Here is a 5,336-nt window from a genome sequence, read left to right as displayed (position 1 = left end):
GTCTGACTGCCTCCTTGGTGCATTTAAACCCCTTTCCTTCCTGTCCTCATCGTCTGTTGTCTTCATCTCCATTATCAGTCATCATAATTTAACCCTCTCTGTGCAAGTCTGCAAATTTCTTTATTAAATCATAAGTTTCTTAAATTCATCAAGTCTCTCTGTGCCTGGGTCCTCGTCACAAAACATGACATCACTGTTTTGTACATTTTAACACAATTTAATCCCCACATTTTTGAAAGAATAGCAAAACACTTTTTTGAAAAGTTTTTTTTTGAAAACCATCAAATCGGATCAAGGTTATTAAAGTGCTGCCAAAGAAGAATGGATTGGAATAAAAAAAAAAAATACATATCCTAACCTTAATTACTGGGGAAAAATGATAAATGATGCTCATAGTGAGTAAAAAGTAAACTGTGTGCATTTTTTGGACAGAGATTCACTTCTAAAGTGTATGTATAATACAATACAGATACATAAAAAAAATACACTCCAAAAATAGAAGAGTCCTTGAAATATACAAAATATTATTAGAAAATGGAGACACTTGGCCTTTGGTACAATGTATACAATGCATGAAAAGATCTTTACTGCAGATACTACTATGGCTCTGCAGATTTTTTCTTTTCTTTTAACCTATGTCGCCTCACCTTGAGGTTGGTAAATCTGTCTATCACATTTTGGTGGTCAAGTCTCTCACGCATCTCTTTCTCAACTGACATCACAGCCAGGTGCTGGAGTCTGCTTTGACCCATGGTCCTTCTCAGCCAGGTATGGAGCTGACTCAAGACACTAAAAGATCTTTCACAGCTACAGCTGCTAACTGGGTTTGTTAGGGCAACCTGAATAACAGTTTTCAGTTTGGGGAAGATCTGATTATTCAGAAGATTGTACAATGTTAACATATCTTGAGCTTTATAAAGTCTTTGGCAACCGTGACTTCCTCTGACTGAAGCTCAATATGGTAATGCAGTGCCAGGGCTGACAACCCAGTTTGTTTTGCAGATTCTGTATAGCAGCGTTAATATAGGGAGAACACAACTTCCAAATTGTATGAGTTGTTTGTATTAGTTGTTTGTCTTTCTTTTTCTTTGCCAGTTAAACAGTCACTGTTTTGCCTGTTAGTACTCCCTGTCTGTTTTCTTACCTGGTACTTCCTGATGTTGTACTTTGTCCTCATGTTCCCCTCTTTCCTCTCTCCCTCTTTGGACTGACAATCTGTACACACACACACACACACACACACACACACACACACACACACACACACACACACACACACACAACAGGAGTTATAAGGTTAATGGGCATCCAGTCAGTTAGCTAGTTAGTACCTTGGGTTCAATATCGGCACATGCACATATGGCAAAATAACCAGTTTCTCTCATTACATTTCAAACAGGACAGTGGTAACAACAGCAGGCTACGGACAATGTTAAGTTTTAGATTTTAAATAGGCTGTATACATTTCAGTGAGATCAACAGGGCAGTCAAATATCACTAATTTTACTACAGAGCAAACATCGTCGGAAAACACGTTTTCAACTAGGGCTGCCACAAACGATTATTTTGATAGTCGACTAGTCACCGATTATTTTTGCAATTAGTCGACTAATCAGATCATGCATCCATTGGATGTACAGCGTACAGCTTATTGCACCAGCATGCATCTGCTCTCATATAACTATCATTAGCTTACAGCTCTAAGTGTTTAAGGTATGTGCTAACTAAAAATAAAGACAAGATGATAGTTTATTAAATTTGAATGAAATTTGCAGATTGTTTCGGTGAAGTTTAATAAACTCATTGTTATCTAAAATATAACAGGACACCAGAGTATATTCTCGAGCATCTCACACTTCTGACAATCAGTTGTCTGCTTGACGTTTATTCAGCTGTGTAAAAACTATAACTTTAATCTCAGCCTAACCGATTTACTCAGGAACAAATAAAATACTAAAAAAAGCCAAACAATAACATTTTTAAGTTATCTAAGTGACTTATATATGTTTAACCTGAGTAGCGAAAGACCGCAGTGGGTTTGAAAATGATTTGCCGGAGTCCGGTGTTCTCACGGGCTCTAGTGAGCCTTGCCCCCGGCTAGCTATCAAGCTAGTGGGTAACAGACGTCTCCGAAAACGTCGGAGCGCTTTTGAAAATATGTGGTGTCTTGATAAACTGAGCAGATATTTGAGGTTTACACAGCTACATTCTCGCCTGAAAATATGCTAAACGTTTATTTTGTGACCCAGAAAGAATAATAAGAGTAATATTAAAACTAACTAGCTGCCGCCATTGTTGGAAACTGAGCTGGGCTGCGCTATGAATTCTGGGACACAGCTCCTTCTTCTTCTTCGGGGTTTAACGGCAGCTGGCATCCTTGTACATACAGTGCTGCCATCTTCTGTTTCACTCTGTTAATACACTCTTAAATTCTACTACTTGTTCCTGCGTCTTTTGTGATCTTACAAAGCTTCAAACGACGCGTCGACTATTAAATCAGTCGTCGATGATTTTGATAGTCGACGTAATTGTGACTAGTCGACTAATCGTGGCAGCCCTATTTTCAACACAGCAGGTTACCTGGTGTAATGTTTTTCAGTTAAAAAGAAACATGGTCTGACTCCTACCTAACTATATAAAGAGTAACTGAAAGTTAAATGCAGCTAATATGTCCTGTTTTAAGCCAGGCACTTCCACCTCTGCTCCGCTGCGTCTCAGCCACCATCGCTCTGGCAGCAACGACGCTAAAGCAAGTAGGAGAGAGCCGAGCTGGAACAAACCATTTTGGGAGGGGGGAGGGGTTATCTATACTTTTGTTGTTAAAATGTTCCATCTCAATTAAGTACTGTATGCTTTTTATACTTTTAGTAGTTTGTCCCACAAACAGCAAATATTTTCAAAAAAAGTAAGACATCTTTGGGGGTGCTTTGATTCATTTTGGGGGTGCTGAAGCACCTCCAAAACTGGGCTAAAATCGCCCCTGGTTTTACTTTTGTTTCTTATGAATTTTTAGTGAGTAGTTTTAGTCTCATTATGTTTAGGGGATATGCCAGAGGCAAGATTTTGAAATATTAGTTGACTCGCAGTCTTGTAGAGATCCAAAGTCTCAATGAATATGTCCTATATACGCTTCATAAGGCAAGTTGGGATCATTTTGCTAAATTAACAAATACTAAAACACTGCAGGGTCTTCACTGAAGAAGAAGGGCCATCTCTAGCAGCATAGAGGCAGTGGAAAAAAGGCGTCAGGTGGCTCTGGATAAAGAGAGCAGCACTATGAGAGTGTCCGGTGGGGGACAAGCAAAGGCTTGATCAGCTGGGTCATCTGAGTGAAGGTGTCTGATATTCGAGAAACCCAAAACACCCGATGACCTCAGGACACACCACAGAGGATGTGCCATAGCTTGGCATCTGAAGGTGTGTCATTACAATAAACAAATCCTACTTCCTCTATATGTATTATTTTAGTTTAGTTAATTTTCACAGCTTGTTTGTCAGCTTTTGTGTTTTAGTTAATTAAGTTTTAGTTGTTAGTTAAATTTTAGTTATGCTCCAAAAATACCTGTTAGTGCACTTTCATCTGAGGACCCTCAGTCAAGGAATAATGTATGTGTTTATCGAGCAGTGAAGTTCTTCTACATTTCTAAAGTGTTGCTTAGATTTTGACCCCTCAGATAAATTCCACCTCTCCATCTACAGTGAAATCTGGTGACGTTGCAACAACAAAAAACTTCTACTCCAGCGTTATTCTGTAGTTGAGAGATGCACTCACCAGGGGAGAGAAGCAGCAAATATACACATCCAGTCTCTCACACTGCCAAGATGATAAGCAAGGAGCATCTGCCTTCTGTTGTTTTAATCCCAAAGGACGTTTTAAAAAATGCCTCACTTTTTAGACCTGATGTGAATTATATGGATCACCTGAAGAAATGAGATGCTGGAGGATCCTTCACAACACGTGCAATCTAATTACTCCATCTGAATCAAGATGAAACTTCTGGGGCCAAAGCGAAGTGCCCAAAGTGCACATCCTCTAATAGCTACTTAAATGAGTCAGCAATGAGACTCCAATGTTAAAACATAAAATCATAAAGCGTATTTACAGAAATGGTTTTAGCCTCTATAGATAGCTTCCTCCTTCATTACAAGTGTACACTTGATCCCATGGGATCCTCATAGATTATTCCATGAGGCTAAATCAAGAATAATCCACGATGTCCCATAATGCCACAGTCGAGTTAAAAAGTTTTTCTGTGGGTGTTGCTGGTATTGATATCAACCTGCTAAAGGATATTCTGAATTTGTTTGATCTACTCATAAAATAATTCATTCTCATTCTTATTAAATGATGTGTTTTGCTCTATCACCAAGACATTAAATTTCATAACAGTCTGAGTTTTATTACATTTGAACTAATTTATGTTTTAACCCTTTTTTACAGTTTCCACACTTCAAATTTAGCCAACTAAGTGATTGTAAACTCGCTGTATGCTGAGTAAATATTATTTTGTTTGATTTGGATTTTTCCAAGCAGTTACAAGGCTCATGAATTATGTATTATGGCTGCACTTAAATTCTGTTCTGGCATTTCACGCAGGTGCATGCTTGTATTTTTAATATCAAGTGAAACTACTTGTGATTCTTCCAAGTGTACAAGTAAATTACGCTCAAATGCGCTAAAATGACAAAATTACGCTCCTCATATTCTTTTGGTGTCGTAACAAGCTCTTTATAGCTTCCAAGTTTTATATAGTGTTTCCTATATTGTCCTTTATTGTCGTTTCTACTGGAATGACTACTGTCGATAATGGACCTGATTTTCATCATTATTCACTATCAAAGCTTAAAGTGGATTTGGCAGGTGGGGGAAAACTATATTTCAAAAAACAAGAGTGGTGCTGCTACGCCAATATTAAATGTTTTAATATTGGTGGGGTGGATTTAGGGTTCCAACTGATTTCAACAAGGTATAAGCCGATGTTTCATGCTTTTCATGGCTGATTTCAACTCCTATACAGTATAATGCTAGTATAAAAGGTAGAATTAGGTGAGTGAATTGAATAAAAAGATGAGATAATCATTAAATATTATAACGGATAATATATAAATTCATAACAACTCTTAATGTACACTAACACTGACCTTGAAGAGGCTGCTTTGTAGCATTCCAGCATACTGAATCACACTGTAAACTTCACCACAGTGCTGTAAACTAACCACTGTAGCCTGCTCAAAACAGATCCTCAGTTTCTCTTGGAAGACGTTTCACAGAGACATAATTCAGCAACATATTGTGTATATATACAATATCTGGTTTAAAAGCTCTCAAAAGAAAT

General features: G+C 37.9%; 1 long non-coding RNA gene across 1 annotated transcript; it reads right to left on the bottom strand.

Annotated features, from left to right (window-relative positions):
* Positions 1-647: 647 nt before the first annotated feature.
* On the bottom strand, positions 648-3,117 carry LOC146494985 (uncharacterized). The gene is made up of 2 exons (XR_014871453.1): positions 1,246-3,117; positions 648-1,215 (listed from the first exon to the last, which is right to left on the bottom strand). It is a non-coding gene; the product is annotated as an uncharacterized LOC146494985 (long non-coding RNA).
* Positions 3,118-5,336: the final 2,219 nt, after the last annotated feature.

This window comes from Neolamprologus multifasciatus, chromosome 20 (assembly GCF_963576455.1).
Source record: "Neolamprologus multifasciatus chromosome 20, fNeoMul1.2, whole genome shotgun sequence".
NCBI lineage: Eukaryota > Metazoa > Chordata > Actinopteri > Cichliformes > Cichlidae > Neolamprologus > Neolamprologus multifasciatus.
The sequence above is the reverse complement of the archived record's forward strand: the minus strand, read 5'-3'. Positions and strand labels throughout refer to the sequence as shown.